Source organism: Nerophis ophidion, linkage group LG02 (genome assembly GCF_033978795.1).
Source record: "Nerophis ophidion isolate RoL-2023_Sa linkage group LG02, RoL_Noph_v1.0, whole genome shotgun sequence".
Taxonomy (NCBI): Eukaryota; Metazoa; Chordata; class Actinopteri; order Syngnathiformes; family Syngnathidae; genus Nerophis; species Nerophis ophidion.
In genome coordinates, this window is record NC_084612.1 from 47,188,211 (window position 1) to 47,204,759 (window position 16,549).

General features: G+C 39.6%; 1 protein-coding gene across 1 annotated transcript in view; it reads left to right on the forward strand.

Moving 5' to 3' along the window:
* The first annotated feature begins 1,779 nt into the window (after positions 1-1,779).
* nav1b (neuron navigator 1b) overlaps positions 1,780-16,549 on the forward strand; it is a 152,527-nt gene continuing 137,757 nt past the window's right edge. The window contains exon 1 of the mRNA XM_061885320.1: positions 1,780-1,899. The gene's annotated coding sequence lies outside the window, so the exon portion shown is untranslated. The remainder of the gene's footprint in view (positions 1,900-16,549) is intronic.

A 16,549-nucleotide genomic window follows, 5' to 3' on the forward strand; every position in this document is an offset into this window, starting at 1 on the left:
TTATACTACATGTTGTACTTATACTACATGTTGTACTTTATACTACATGTTGTACTTTATACTACATGTTGTACTTATACTACATGTTGTACTTATAATACATGTTGTTCTTATAGTACATGTTGTACTTATACTACATATTTTACTTATATTACATGTTGTACTTATAGTACATATTGTAATTATACTACATGTTGTACTTTATACTACATGTTGTACTTTATACTACATGTTGTACTTATACTACATGTTGTACTTTATACTACATGTTGTACTTTATACTACATGTTGTACTTTATACTACATGTTGTACTTATAATACATGTTGTTCTTATACTACATGTTGTACTTATACTACATATTTTACTTATATTACATGTTGTACTTATAGTACATATTGTACTTATACTACATGTTGGACTTTATACTACATGTTGTACTTATACTACATGTTGTACTTTATACTACATGTTGTAATTTATACTACATGTTGTACTTATACTACATATTGTACTTATAATACATGTTGTACTTTATACTACATGTTGTACCTATACTACATGTAGCATTTATACTACATGTTGTACTTATACTACATGTTGTACTTTATACTACATGTTGTACTTTATACTAAATGTTGTACTTATAATACATGTTGTACTTATACTACACTTTGTACTTATACTACATATTTTATTCATATTACATGTTGTACTTATACTACATGTTGTACATTATACTAAATGTTGTACTTATAATACATGTTGTACTTATACTACACTTTGTACTATACTACATATTTTATTTATATTTCATGTTGTACTTATACTACAAGTTGTACTTGTACTACTTGTTGTACTTATACTATATGTTGTACTTTATACTACATGTTGTACTTTATACTACATGTTGTACTTATACTACACTTTGTACTATACTACATATTTTATTTATATTACATGTTGTACTTATACTACAAGTTGTACTTGTACTACTTGTTGTACTTATACTATATGTTGTACTTTATACTACATGTTGTAGTTTATACTACATGTTGTACTTACACTACATGTTGTACCTATGCTACATGTTGTACCTATACTACTTGTTGTACTTATACTATATGTTGTACTTTATACTACATGTTGTACTTATACTACATGTTGTACCTATACTACTTGCTGTATTTATACTATATGTTGTACTTTATACTACATGTTGTACTTATACTATATGTTGTACCTATACTACTTGCTGTATTTATACTATATGTTGTACTTTATACTACATGTTGTACTTATACTACATGTTGTACTTATACTATATGTTGTACCTATACTACTTGCTGTATTTATACTATATGTTGTACTTTATACTACATGTTGTACCTATACTACTTGTTGTACTTATACTATATGTTGTACTTTATACTACATGTTGTACTTATACTATATGTTGTACCTATACTACTTGCTGTATTTATACTATATGTTGTACTTTATACTACATGTTGTACTTATACTACATGTTGTACTTATACTAGTGTAGTTGTATGAGAAGTCTCCAACTGAAGAAAAAAAGGGTGCGCTGGCTGAGAGTCTGAGGACAGATGCGTGTAGAGTCTGAGGACAGATGCGTGTAGAGTCTGAGGACAGATGCGTGTGGTGGCTGAGAATCTGAGGATAGATGCGTGTGCTTCCTCCAGCAGAGTGTGCAGGAGAGATGTAGTCTTGCAGCATCACGCGGAGGACCAGGATGGACTGGACAGGTCTATTTATAGCCAACACCACCCGCCCTCTCCTGTGGACCGAGCGTCAGGGCTGCTGACCGGGAGAACCAGGACAGGCTTCATCTATGGCAGGAAGATGGTCTGCCAGATCCCTGCAGGTGTGTCAGGAGGTGAGTGTCTTGTGACTGTTAGCTCAGTGACATCAGCATGTTTGTAGTGGATCTGGTCACATGGTCTCCGTAGACTTTGGAAATCTTTACCGGTTTAAGAGCTAAATGTCTTCTTGAAGGCTGCAATGATTCAGCTTGGCATCTGATGTACGCATGGTGCTTTGCTGCACTGACTCCCTCTTTTTCTTGCAATATCAACTCTATTTGTAGACTGTAGATGCATTGCTGTGTAAGCCACACCCACTACATTCTAGAAAAAATAACAACCCATAAGTGGCAGATATATATAAGTTGTGAAATGAGTTATTTACACATAAGTATTCTCTAAATGTTTATTTACGTACCTTAATTGTTTTCAAATGAAGCAGTGTAGTATCTGTTTGTCTACAATATATATATATATATATATATATATATATATATATATATATATATATATATATATATATATATATATATATATATATATATATATATATATATATATCCTCACAAAATTAGTCACACCGGACTATAAGTGTCAGATATATAGGTTGTGAAATTATGTATTTATATGCAAATATTTTGTAAATGGTTATTTACGTACCTAATTGTTTTCAAATGAAGCAATGTAGTCAATCAATCAATGTTTATTTATATAGCCATAGATATCTGTTAGTCTACAAAATAAGATGTTTTTTCCCCCAAGCACACACACATATATATATATTTATATATATATATATATATATATATATATATATATATATATATACATATACATATATATATATATATATATATATGTATATATATATATATATATATATATATATATATATACATATATATGTATATATATATATGTATATATATATATATATATATACATCTACATATATATATATATATATATATATATATATATATATATATATATATATATATATATAAGCCGCACCCACTAAAAATATTTTTCCCATAAATTAGCCGCACCGGACTATAAGTGGCAGATATATATGTTGTGAAATGAATTATTTGCACCGAAATATTCTGTAAATCTTTATTTACGTACCTTAATTGTTTCCAAACGGTGTCTGTAACAGGGCAGTAAAACAGCTGGTCAAACATAACGAAAGTCATGGTTATGGACCCGCTTGCTGCGCAAGCTAGCTCTCCAATCAGCTAAACAGACTCAATAACTCCACGCTGACGTTTTGGTGAATTTACTGAAGAATTTCGGAAAGAGAAACAACACAAAAAGAATGCCGTTGTTAGCATATTAGCTAAAGCCAACGGCGCAATAACAGGTACAAATAGGCATGAAAACACTCCTACAGACATCACACATGGGACGCTTTAGTAAGTAAGAATAGTTTTAGATAAATTGTAAAACTGGAGTGATGAATGAAGAATACATACGGGTAGAACCGTTACGGATGGCTAAAAGATGGAGCATCACTTGATTCTTATGGTTGAAAGCTAAGTCTGAACCAAAAGGCAATGCAACATGTGCAGTTAGCAAAAAGATTGCGCCATAGAACTAATAATAACACACCTTTTTAGTGTCTTTGCTTGGTTGTTTGTTCTTAAACATTTTTCATAATAGCCCTGAGCAAAGAAAAATCCATTAATTAGCCGCTCCATTTTATAGGCCACAGGGTTCAGAGCGTAGGAAAAAAGTACCGGTTTATAGTCTTTAATTGTTATGCACTTTTTCTACCATCTTGTGATACAGTTTGTTTATATTTGGCATTATTTTACCAGATTTTCCGCACTATAAAGCGCACCAATATATTAGCCACACCCACTAAATAAAACAAAAATCTATATATATTTTTCACACCAAACAATAAGTGGCATATATACGTTGTAAAATTCATTATTTACATATAAATATTCGGTAAATGTTTATTAACGTAACTTTATTGTTTCCAAACAAGGCAGTAAAATGGCTGATGAACCAAAACAGAAGTCATGGTCATGGACCCACTAGCTGCGCAAGCTAGCTCTCCAATAAGCTAAACAGACCCAATAACTCCACGCTAACGTTTTGGCGAATATATTGAGGACTTTGTGAAAGCGAAACAATACAAAAAGAATGTAAGTTAATAATACTAACACAGACACTTGTAAATGTATTAGCATATTAGCTAATGCTAAAAAGGCTAGCTTTATTACATTACGCTAGCAAGTACAAATATGCCTGAAAACACTTCTACAGACATCACACTTGGGACACTTTAGTAAGTAAGAATAGTTTTAGTTATATACTTACAAACATTGCTTAGAGTGATGTATGAAGAATACATACGCTTCGAAACGCTGGACGGCTAGAGGACAAACCAGCACTTGTATTTATGGTTGAAGGAACTAAACACTGCAGCACCTGCAGTGAATAAACTCGTCCAACAGATGGCGCCATAGCACAGACAATAACATCCATCCATCCATTTTCTACCGCTTATTCCCTTTCGGGGTCGCGGGGGGCGCTGGCGCCTATCTCAGCTACAATTGGGCGGAAGGCGGGGTACACCCTGGACAAGTCGCCACCTCATCGCAGGGCCAACACTTTTTTTATTGTCTTTGCTATTTTCTAATACATAAATAAATAAAATGTATTTTATTTTTAAAGAATACAGAGTGGTTGTGCTGGACATGTTGGGAATGCAGTTATATTTGTGGGTCAGCAGAGGTCATGTGTGTGTGTGTGTGTGTGTGTGTGTGTGTGTGTGTGTGTGTGTGTGTGTGTGTGTGTGTGTGTGTGTGTGTGTGTTTGCGTGCATGCGTGCGTGCGTGTTTGTGTGTACAGATATAAAAGTGTGTTCAAGTTTTATTCACAATACAATATAACTATTTCGATAGTAGTGAATATCATCAATTGAAGATGTTGGTACGTGAAAGGGTCCCCCAAATAAGCTAGAAGAAGCTTTTGACAGGGGGTCCAGAGGACAGTATATACATGGAATGATGAAACATGGTAGCAAGCACAACAACAACAAAAACAAAAAACAAAACAACAACAACGCTATGTGATAAACACAAGATAATAGTACTAAAGCAAGCATACACATACATACATACATTCATTCAACCATGCAAAACCCAACTGTAGTCTACCCCACATGAGGCATTAAAAATAGGTGGTTAATTGATAAATTGTCAGTTTCTTTTTGAAGTTGGAGAATGGATACAGCATCTTGAGCTCTCATTAAGCTGGTTCCAAATCTTTGGTCCCCTGCATACAACACTTCGAGCGGAATAAGCCAGTAGACAGTGTTTAAATGATAAATGGGTTGTACTTGTATGACGCTTTTCTACCTTCAAGGTACTCAAAGCGCTTTGACACTACTTCCACATTTACCCATTCACACACTGATAGAGGGAGCTGCCATGCAAGGCGCCAACCAGCACACATCAGGAGCAAGGGTGAAGTGTCTTGCTCAGGACACAACGGACGTGACGATGTTGATACTAGGTGGGTATTGAACCAGGGACCCTCGGGTTGGGCACGGCCACTCTGCCACTGCGCCACGCCGTCCCTGCGCCACGTTTACCTGTTATCAGATCTAAGTTACGAGTGTTGTGGGCATGCTGGGGATGGTAGATCAAGCTACAGAGCCTAAGATTCAGCCTGTAAATGACTTGATAGGTTAAACAAGCATTTTGATAAGTATTGATCTCTGTCAGTCTTAAGAGATGATATTTATGGAATAGATGTCGAGTAGGGGCATTATATTTGGACCATCACAGGGCCCGTATGATTTTTTTTCTTGCCTGGATTCTAATTTGTGAAGGTAGCTAGGGAAGCTGTTACACCAGATGATATTACAGTAGTTTGATTCCCAAAGCCCAAAAAAAGTCTGCGGGCTATAGAGCTTTTTCATTTTGGGCTCCAGTACTCTGGAATGCCCTCCCGGTAAAAGTTTGAGATGCCACCACAGTAGAAGCATTTAAGTCTCACCTTAAAACTCATTTGTATACTCTAGCATTTAAATAGACTCCCTTTTTAGACCAGTTGATCTGCCGTTTCTTTTCTTTTTCTCCTATATCCCACTCTCCCTTGTGGAGGGGGTCCGGTCCGATCCGGTGGCCATGTACTGCTTGCCTGTGTATCGGCTGGGGACATCTCTGCGCTGCTGATCCGCCTCCGCTTGGGATGGTTTCCTGCTGGCTCCGCTGTGAACGGGACTTTCGCTGCTGTGTTAGATCCGCTTTGGACTGGACTCTCGCGACTGTGTTGGATCCATTATGGATTGAACTCTCACAGTATCATGTTAGACCCGCTCGACATCCATTGCTTTCCTCCTCTCCAAGGTTCTCATAGTCATCATTGTCACCGACGTCCCACTGGGTCATTGTCACCGACGTCCCACTGGGTGTGAGTTTTCCTTGCCCTTATGTGGGCCTACCGAGGATGTCGTAGTGGTTTGTGCAGCCCTTTGAGACACTAGTGATTTAGGGCTATATAAGTAAACATTGATTGATAGTTTAGATATGGTTCAAAGAGAGTTTTATATAGGGTAAGCCACTATGGATTGAACTTTCACAGTATCTTGTTAGACCCGCTCGACATCCATTGCTTTCGGTCCCCTAGAGGGGGGGGGGGGTTGCCCACATTTGAGGTCCTCTCCAAGGTTTCTCATAGTCATCATTGTCACTGGCGTCTCACTGGGTGTGATTTCTCCCAGCCCACTGGGTGTGAGTTTTCCTTGCCCTTATGTGGGTTCTTCCGAGGATGTCGTAGTCGTAATGGTTTGTACAGTCCTTTGAGACATTTGTGATTTAGGGCTATATAAATAAACATTGATTGATTGATTGATAAGTAGATAATAAAGAGGAATATAATGACGAAGGTGAAAGAACAGGCCAACATATTTGGATAATTTGTTTAACAGATGGCTAATGTGACATTTGAAATTGAGATATTCGTCAATGATGACCCCCAGCAATTTTGTGGCTTTCTAGAAAGCCATTCAGTCGGTTATAGACCACTTTCTCAAACATTTTTGAAAATGTTGGTAAAATTGAAATTGGCCTATAATTGTTCATATTATTTTTATCACCTGATTTAAAAATTGGGATTACTTTTGCCACTTTGGACATTTTGGGTACAATGCCAGCACTAAGTGATAGGTTTATACAGTGACGAAGAGGATTTGTGATCACATTTATGTGACGACTTTAGGTCCATAATGATCGTATCAAGCTAATGGTTGTCGGTTGGCTGCATGAAAAAGGAGCTAGGGTGGCTGCCGGATAAAAATTATTTAAAGGAAGACCCTGGAGGTTGACTTATTTTACTAGATAGGTTTTCCCCAATAGAAGCAAAGAAGGCAAGATCAGCCCTAATTGACCCTGTATCTGGAACAACAGTGGCCTTATATCCCTTGTTGAGAACAGTATTCAACACGTTCCATGTTCTCCTACAATCCCTCTGCGATGCTTGTAATAGTTCAGAATAATAGTTGAGCTTACTTTTCCTGATATGAGTTAATTTATTTCTCTAATTTGTGTATGTTTCTTTGTTGACAGTGGTATGGTTCGAGATATAACATTTGTAGAGTTTATTCTTTTGTCTGATGGACTTTAAGATCCCCCTTTAATCCAGGGATTTTTTTCTGAGTATGATTTTTGATAGTTTTTTAAGGGATTGTTTCCTGAGTAGCATCCTGAATTATTTTAATCAGATTTTCATATGCAGCATCGGGACAGGTGAAATTAAACACAGAGTCCCATTGCCTGGCAAGCAGATTATTATTTAGGTGTTGTAGAGTTGTATTGTTGAGTATTTTGGTTTTACCTTTCGGAGGTGGGGGTGGAGGAGTTTTGCCAAAGTCAAAGAAGAGTATTATGGGAAAGTGGTCTGTGATATCAGATTGCACTACCCCTGTCACGAGCTTTGTATTCCGGATGTTAGTAATAATGTTATCCATTATTGTTTTTGAGGCATCTGTGACTCGAGTGAACCTATTAAAGGTGGGGAAGAAGGAAGAGGAATGTAACGTGTTGATAAAGTTCAGTTTTGCTCCATCGTCCTTGGCGATATCAATATTAAAGTATCCAAGAAAGTTGCAGTTTTTGTTTAGTTTATTTAGACTGAGTAATAGTTCATCCAATTTGGAAAGAAAAGTGTCAAGAGGTGAGTCAGGAGGACGATAGAGTACTCCAACAATTAACTATTTCCCTTTGTCGTTGATCTCCATGTACAAGGATTCACAGAGATCATATTCTAGGGTAATGTTGCATATTTTGGCATGAAGATTGTTCACCTCTTCCACAGGAACTATTTTTTACATGTAAATTGTATCCATCCAGTCTAAACAGATCAATATGATAACATCATGTGGCTAAGGCCACCCGTCAGACAAGAAGTTTTGTCCTTGCATAGATTAGAAAAAAGTCTAACTTGAGCACAATAGCTAATAACTAAAGCAACAGACTTTAAGCATTCTAAAGTTAGTGTGATAATATATAGATAATTATTCTAACATTTCTCTCCTGTTTATCATATAACTTCCCCAGATTCTTCTTATCCCTAATAAGTTCTTCTTGCGTTTTTCAGTTTTTAGTTAATGTCCCTAGGGCCAAGTTATGTTTAGACTCAGAGTTCAACATCATTTTCTCCAACAGGGTCTGGAAACAGATCAACAACACCGTCCAGGTATGTATCCTCGTCATCAGATTCATCTTTTTTGTCGTCCGCCAGAAGGTGCATCCGAACAATTCTATCATCTGCTGGGCCAATCGCTGTGGTGATCAGACGGTTAAGCAGAGAACGCAGACAGGGAATACAACAACATCCACACAACGTCAGTATTGCTGCAAATACAGCCATAAATGCTAGAATTGATGATACCAACGACTTGTATTTGCCGAATACATCCAACCATCGATCCCACATAGATGAGTGCTCTATCATTTTTACCGTTTGAAGGTGCGAAGGCCTTCCAGTGCTCTGGTCTGGTGCGAAGGCCTTCCAGTGCTCTGGTCTGGCTATCTTCCGCATCAATGTAGTTTGGTATGACGTGCAACACTGTTCACCCTATATTGCGGACACATCTCCTTTTTCCGCTAACCACATGTCTGGCGCCATACGGTTTTGAAAGGCCATAAGGGAGGTTGCGGCGAGTTGATCAGCGATGACTTCAAGTCCGGCCTTTGTCCAATTTCCTGTAGTGGACGTAGTTTATTCTGTCAACATTCTTTTTAATTGTACACCACCAGCAGAGGGATAATTCGAATCCAGCTGCAACTTGATTTACCATTTTGTACTCGTCAGGTACACCTCTGGGGACACCTATCACATCGATATAAGTTGGATCTCCAACACTTTGCCATGTTACATGACGTCTGCTTCTTTTCCAATGTTCAGGTATCAAACTGTTCAGGCGTGTTAACAATTCTCGTGCCGTTATGGGGTATATGGAAGTAGGCATGAGGAGTGCGATCAGAGCACAAAGTCCTGTGACCTTTTTTCGGTAATTGGTCATAGGTTCTTTCCTCACCTCCCCACCACCACACATCACCTGGTACAAATATTGATACATTTGGTATGTGTAAGCAGCTGTCTGGTGATAAGTTTCCTAACTGTTGTCCAGAGCCTAGCATGTTTATGCAGGTGTAATTTGCTTTTGTCACATGTTTATCAAATATTGCTTTCTGCTTTGTTTCTTTGGTTACAGGGTAGATTTTGTCCCATGTAGTGCAATCCCATTCAGGAGTTGTTTTGCTGATTACTTCAAATTAACTTTTTTGTCATGAGTAACCAATTAACAGCCAAAGAAGGAACCAATTATTACACACCAATTGTAACTTTGAACCATTTATACACATCATCAAATGGTACGCTTACAAACGTGACTCCAGCACGTTTAGCATAGGTGTTCACTCTGGGTTGTTCGGTGTTGCGCATGGTTTGATTTATGCAAACAATCACCGGGAAATATGGGTGTAGTCCACTTGACCATGCCCATAATTGGAAACCCCATCTGGATGTGTTGACAAGTGTGGCACTGGGCGCTCTATTTTGTCCATCAGGGAGTGATATGGTTAACACTAGATTTGGGCCTTGATGTTTCAGTGTTATTTGACTTTTAAAGAACTTAGCTTAAACCATATGTCATGCGTCTTTCTTTATCTTTTAGCAGTCATTCCTCTTTCATAATCTGATGCTATCGCTAATCATAGCACATGTCATCACGTCTCGTCCTTGTAAATGTACTGGATAGACTGCTGATCTTGAAGAAATTTAGTTTCAATTTAGTTATTCTCTACATGTAATTCTACATGCTCCAGTTTCACACAGAAATTTGATTTCTTTGTCCTTTATAATTATTTCTGGTTTACTTGCTGTTTGTTTACTTAAGTTCTCATAACTTAGTATGTCCTTATGATCACTCTGATCATTTTCTTTGTCTTTTGGTGTGGTCTTTGGAGATTTGGATGTCTCCCGACCTAGTAATGCTGAATAACCTTGACATGCAGCAGGGTGCAACTGATGTTGTTGTCGTGGTCATTTCTTTTGGGTCCCTTTTTGATCATTACTGTTGGTTGTTCCGATACACTTTCATTGTATGGCGGTCGTGGAGCTGGCACTGGCGGCGCTTGGCGTCATGGAGCTGCCACTGGCATTGTGGAGCTGGACGTGGATTTGATCATGGAGCTGGACGTGGACTTTGACCTGGAGCTGGACGTGGACTTTGACCTGGAGCTGGACGTGGACTTTGACTTGGAGCTGGACGTGGAATTTGACTTGGAGCTGGACGTTGACTTTAACTTGGAGCTGGAGCTGGACGTGAACTTTGACTTGGAGCTGGACGTGGACTTTGACGTGGACTTGATCTTGGAGCTGGACGTGGACTTGATCTTGGAGCTGGACGTGGACTTTGACGTGGACTTAATCTTGGAGCTGGACGAGGTGGCCTTGCTGGAAGCTGTTGCTTAACCGGCCGAAAAACTGGAGGTGGGGGACGGGCTCGTCGCTGTGGCTTGGAACCGCACATGGCAGAACCAACCCACAAGCTCCCATCCCCAGCCCCCCCCCTTAAGGAGTGGCTCCCAGACACTCCCACCGTGACATGGAACAGTCTCTTGGGTTGGGCGGAGGGCGGTGAGGAGGAGGGCAGAATACTCCCCTCCAAATTGTCCATTTTGTATTTTCTTTGTATTTGTCTTGGTTTGATTTTTTTTAAAAAATTCTTGTGGCTTGGGGGGGTTTGAGTCCTGGGGGGCGTGGCATGAACTTTGGATTTATTTTGATTATCTGCAGAAAAAAAAAATTGTGCCTTGGGAGGGGAGAAAAAGTCGCACGGGACGAGCCTGTCCGTCAGCGTTGCGGGGCAAGTCCTGCCTTTCTTCTGCGCGTGCTTGTGCGCTGCTCCGGGCCCCTGTCGGGGCGCTCGCGTCCCAGGTGGTGTGTCGTCACCGCGATGAGCCAGGTGCTGGGGAGGACATCCGGGTGGCCGGCGAGTGGGGGCGGAAGCGGTCCTCTGCATCCGCCACTTTCGCCAGAAGTTGACTACATGCTATCACCGCGCCGGTAGGAAGATCCTCGTCACTCAACTCTACTTCATCGTCGTCCTCATATGCCCATGGCTGACCGTCCGCGACGAGCCGAAGGAACATCTCCTGTTTCTCGTGACTGGAGAGATTCCTCGTGCAGATCTCCTGCGAAGAAACTTCTGCTGGGATCTTCTTTCACAATTTGGCTTGGATTAAAGTCGTTTCTTCGATGCAGAGAATGATTTGCACGGGCGAGACGTGACTGTGAGTACATCGTTGTTTATTTAAGCACTATAATAAAAAATAAACAAACTAAGGGCGCTCACAAGGAAGTACAGACACTTGGCCATGAACAAACAAAAGACTAGCATAAATGCTGCAAACTACAAACATGAAACAAAAACACTTGCTCGATTGGCATGATAATAATGAACTATAAACAGAACTAGCACAACGGCATAAATACAAAAACTTACACGGCATGGAACTATGGACGAGAGCATGAAGGAAGTGCAGCATGGGTAGCGTGTGTGCGTGTGTGCAGATCCCAGAAAGAAGACAAGAAAAAGAGTGACTTAAGTAGCCGTGATCATTAGTGAAGACAGGTGTGAGGCTGAGAACAGGGACGTGACATGACAGGTGAAAACTAATGAGTTAGCATGGAGACGAAAACAAACCAGTGCCAAGACAGAAACAAATGTCCAAAAAATCAAACCGAACATGACCAAAACAAAACATGATCCATAGGTGTGACAGTGGGTATCAGAGCCAGGTGTAGCATGCGCTAATCTCACTTCAGAGAAAACCAAAACAGCAACAAACACTGTAAACAATATGAGGAACATCAACGCATGCGATTGTACATAATAACTTTAAAGCGCAACGTGAAGGGGTGGGCTGGTAGATCAGTTAGGAGAGATGTATGTAAATTTACTCTGCTCCAAGAAAGTTAAGGTTTGTTAGCTAGCTAGCTAACATTAGCCTTTCCATGTAGCAAGTTACGTTAGCCGTTTGCCGCCTCAGTAGCTGGCTCAACACCCAAGTTGTAGCTCGCGGCCCGGGTTGCGATGAATGCCTTGGCCTCGTCAACCAAGGACAGGAATCTCCTGCCTGTCTCCACCATGATAGAAAGTTTGGCCGGGTAGCGCAGAGCAGGTCTGAGACCTAGCTTGAAGAGCTTCGACATGACATCGCTGTACTGCTTTCGCTGGTCGACAACTTCGAGTGGATAATCCTCAAAGACCAAGATAGAGTGACCACGGAACTTCAGCTTTCCTCTCTTGGACCGGGCTTACCGGATAATCACGTCCTTTTCCTGGAACCTGAGGAGCTTGATGATAACCGGTCTTGATCGCCGGCCTGCTGGAGGTTTGGGGGCGAGGGACCTGTGGGCGCGCTCGCATTCTGGTGGGGAGTCCAGGATGTTGCTGAAGACTTCCGCCAGCATGTTAAATCGACAGATTTAAGGTTAATTAGGCATGAAGGAGCGAGACGCGACACACTCAGCCTGCTATCATGTGGTCACCTAAGTTCAGTGGTTCTCCACTGAACTAAGTGAACTGAACTGTGTGTATAAGTGTGTGTGTGTGTGTGTGTGTGTGTGTAATAATGTGTATAAGTGCGTGTGTATGTATAGATATAAAAGTATGTGTGTGTATAAGTGTGTGTGTTAGTGTAATAATGTGTATAAGTGCAAATGTGTGTGTATGTATATAAAAGTGTGTGTGTGTGTATAAGTGTGTGTGTGAGTGTAATAGTGTGTATAAGTGAAAGTGTGTGTGTATGTATATAAAAGTGTGTGTGTGTATAAGTGCGTGTGTGTAATAATGTGTAGAAGTGTGTGTGTATGTGTGCGTATGTGTGTGTGAGTGAGTGTATAAGTGTGTGTGAGTGAGTGTATATGTGTGTGTGTGTGTAATAACATGTATAAGTGCTGTGTGTATAAGTGTGTGTATAATAATGTGTATAAGTGTGTATATACATAAAAGTGTGTGTGAGTGTGTGTGTATAAGTGTGTTTGTATATAAGTGTGTGTAATAATATGTATTAATATGTGTGTGTGTGTATATATATATATATATATATATATATGTATAAAAGTGTGTTAGCGTGTGTAATAACGTGTATAAGTGTGTGTGTGTGTATGTGTTTATGTATATATATATAAACGTGTGTGTGTGTATATTATGTATAAGTGTGTGTATAATTGTGTATAAGTGCGCGTGTGTGTATGAATGTTTATAAGTGTGTGTGTATATATATATATTTGTGTGTATAAGTGCGTGTGTGTGGATATATGTGTGTGTGTATAAGTGTGTGTATAAGTGAGTGCGTGTGTTGTCTGTTTGTGTGTGTGTGGATGTGTGTGTACATATATATATATATATATATAAATGTATATATATACATTAGGGGTGGGCAAATTAATGCGTTAATTACGAGTTAACTCATCAATCTATTAACGCCGACAATTATTTTATCCCGCATTTGTTTATGTTGTTTACATGCTTTTATTTTGTTAACGCCTTTTCTTATAAAGATGGCGGCGCCCGGACGGGCTTCGGCGTGGAGGGGCTCTTGGTAAAGATGGAACATTTGGAAAAAATACCGGACAATTCTGAAAATTTCATGGCTGGCTTGCAGCGTGGTCACTCCGGGATCACTTACGACGCCAGACAATTCTGGTTGTGGATAGATCGGGCCGTTTTGGACTGAATGATGCGTGCTTGCTAGACCGGCTAGCTAGCATGGGAATACTTTGCCGGCTACATCCAGCGGCCTGTGAAGCAGCGGAGTATATGTGTTGTCTGTCTATTCATGAATAATGCAGACGAGGAATGTTGGCTGAGTTCTTAACGTTTACTTTCAGAGCGTGCATATCACAACATACAAGATGCCGTCATGGCGACTCACAACCTTTACCGGGCTACCGCGCATGCTCGTCACTCCTGTTGCATGCTGGGTAGGGTAGTTATTTTTTTCCCTGGCTCATAACATCACAATATAGTACCATGTGTATGCGTTCAGTTTATCAAAGCACCAAGCAAACAATCGGAAAATTCCCAACATATCAATTTCTAGATATGGTCATAATTATTTTAAGTGCACTACGCAAAATAAACACAACATTATTAATACTGCTACTACGGATAATTAGATCAAAAATTCCCTAAAACAGCCCACTACCTATAATATAGGTTTTTTAAACATAAGATCCCTGATAAAAAAAATGTTCCTGCTGTTACCTCAGAAATTGCCTGTTCGGATGTTATGATTGTGGCTCAGAGATTTGTATGTAGATTATATTTATTTTCCATAACAAACAGGATAACTTAAATACCCTCGCAGTGGAAATAAGCTTAAATGTTTGTATTTACATTTTTTGAGTTGATTTTCATAAAATATACTATTTAACTGCTACTGTTTAACAAGTACTGATTTTAATTGTGTTTGCACACAGATGTTTTGGCGCTTTTGTTTATGTGGGAGAATATTCCAATAAAGGTGCACTACACACTACTTTTGAATTCATTATTGGGCTTTGCGTATACAATGCAGTTAATCGCGATTAATCAGAGAAAAAGTGTGATTAACTTCGATTAAAATTTTTAATCGTTGCCCAGCCCTAATATACATATATATATGTGTGTGTGTGTGTGTGCATACGTGTGTGTGTGCACGCGTGTGAGTGTGTGTGTGCGTGAGTGTGTGCGTGAGTGTGTGTGTATGTGTGTGTGTGTGTGTGTGTGTGTGTGTGTGCGTGTGTGTGTGTGTGTGTGTGTGTGTCAGACCCTCCACGTGTGTTGCAGACTTCCTGTGCCACAAAGCTTAATGCCAGCGGGGAAGGAAATGAGCAAAGTGAGCTGCTAAATATAAAAAGTGGATCAAGTCCTGAGAAGATGGGATCGTGTTTAAATGAAAGTCTTCTCTCTAAGTGGAGCAGCAGGACATCATCCACATTTCATAGGAGGACATTTTACTTCAGTGTTGGCCACACACTCCTCTAAAAGGAGAATAACACTCTTTGAAGTCCTTCAAACTACAAAAGCAGTGAAGTTATCACGCTGTGTAAATGGTAAAATAAAAGAGAATACAATTGTCATGATCCGCTGCTCGGATCATGTCTTATTCTGGTTTTGGTTCTGTTTTATATCACATCTTGTCAGCGTTTGTCTTCCGTAGTTCCTGGTGGCACTTCCTGTTTTGTTCTGTTGTCATAACTACACATTTGTGTCACCTGCCTTTTGTTTTTGACGCCCACCTGCCTCCTAAATACTGTCCGTATTCAAACCTGCCTTTTTCGTTTACTCGGTCTCGCATTCTAGTTTCTGTTCCATGCAACGGGTGACGACGCTGATTCCAGATAGTAGTAAAAGACTATTTTTGTACTAGTTAGCTTCCACGCTATTCCTTTGTTTATTCCCTAGCTCACATGCTAGCGCCTTTAGTTCCTTCTAGCTCCCATGCTAGTTCTGTTTGTTTTGTCTTTAGTGCCTTGTGCAAGTGTTTCTGTTCTTAGTTTGTTTTGTTAGTGTAAATAAATCTTCATTTCCTACCTTCACGCTGTGTCCATATCCCACTGCATCCTTGAGAGAACAAACCCGCACCTCGATGCCAGCCAACCGTCACAACAATGACTTGCAAATCCTTTTCAACTTATATTCAATTGCATAGACTGCTAAGACAAGATATTTATTATTTTTTTGGGTAAATAATCATGAACTTAGATGGTCATGGCAGCAACACATTGCAAAAAAGGCATTTTTACCAGTGTGTTACATGGCCTTTCCTTTTAACAACACTCAGTAAAGGTTTGGGAACTGAGGAGACACATTTTTGAAGTAGAATTCTTTCCCATTCTTGCTTGATGCACAGGTTAAGTTGTTCAACAGTCTCCCTTCTCATATTTTAGCCTTCACACTTTTTCAATGTTTGGACTGCAGGCAGGCCAGTCTAGTACCCGCACTCTTTTAATATGAAGCCACGCTGTTGTAACACCTGGCTTGGCATTGTCTTGCCGAAATAAGCAGGGGCGTCCATGATAACAACATATGTTGCTCCAAAAGCTGTATTTACCTTTCGGCATAAATGGTGCCTTCACAGATGTGTAAGTTACCCATGCCTTGGCCACTAATACACCTCCATACATTCACAAATGTGATGTTTA